At 46.7% G+C, this 426-nt stretch overlaps 1 protein-coding gene across 1 annotated transcript in view; it reads right to left on the bottom strand.

Annotated features, from left to right (window-relative positions):
- Positions 1–426, bottom strand: part of CCDC162P (coiled-coil domain containing 162) — a 185,821-nt gene that overhangs the window by 66,790 nt on the left and 118,605 nt on the right. The gene's annotated exons all lie outside the window — the stretch shown is intronic.

Raw genomic sequence — 426 nt, 5'->3', positions numbered from 1 at the left:
GGATTTTAGGCACATTGTTACACATGCCCGTCATGATTTTCAAGCCACCAGGTCCAGGACCTGAACCACAGTCAGCCATGTAGGAGTCTTGCACCTTAACCACTATGCCACCTGCTGGCCTTGCTAACCAGGTTTTCACTTACAAAGAAAAATCAGAATATTCTCCGAATGGCATTTTCAACCTTGCACTTTGATTTCTTTAGTAAATACTTATTGAGTGTCTTATCTGTTTCTATACCCACTTCTTTCTTTCTATGGTCACCACTGCAGCCCTCTGTCAGTCCATCAGGCACAGAGAGCAACCCTCCCAGTCACAGTGGGAGCTCCACCTCTCCTCAGCTTTAGGGCGTCAGGGTGGGGTTGCTCTTAAAGGATTTTTTTTTTTTTTGAGGGGTTTTGGCTATAGGGGGGGGCAACTCCCCGGAA

The sequence above is a fragment of the Tupaia chinensis genome, unplaced genomic scaffold (genome assembly GCF_000334495.1).
Source record: "Tupaia chinensis unplaced genomic scaffold, TupChi_1.0 Scaffold000527_1, whole genome shotgun sequence".
Lineage (NCBI taxonomy): Eukaryota > Metazoa > Chordata > Mammalia > Scandentia > Tupaiidae > Tupaia > Tupaia belangeri.
The sequence above is the reverse complement of the archived record's forward strand: the minus strand, read 5'-3'. Positions and strand labels throughout refer to the sequence as shown.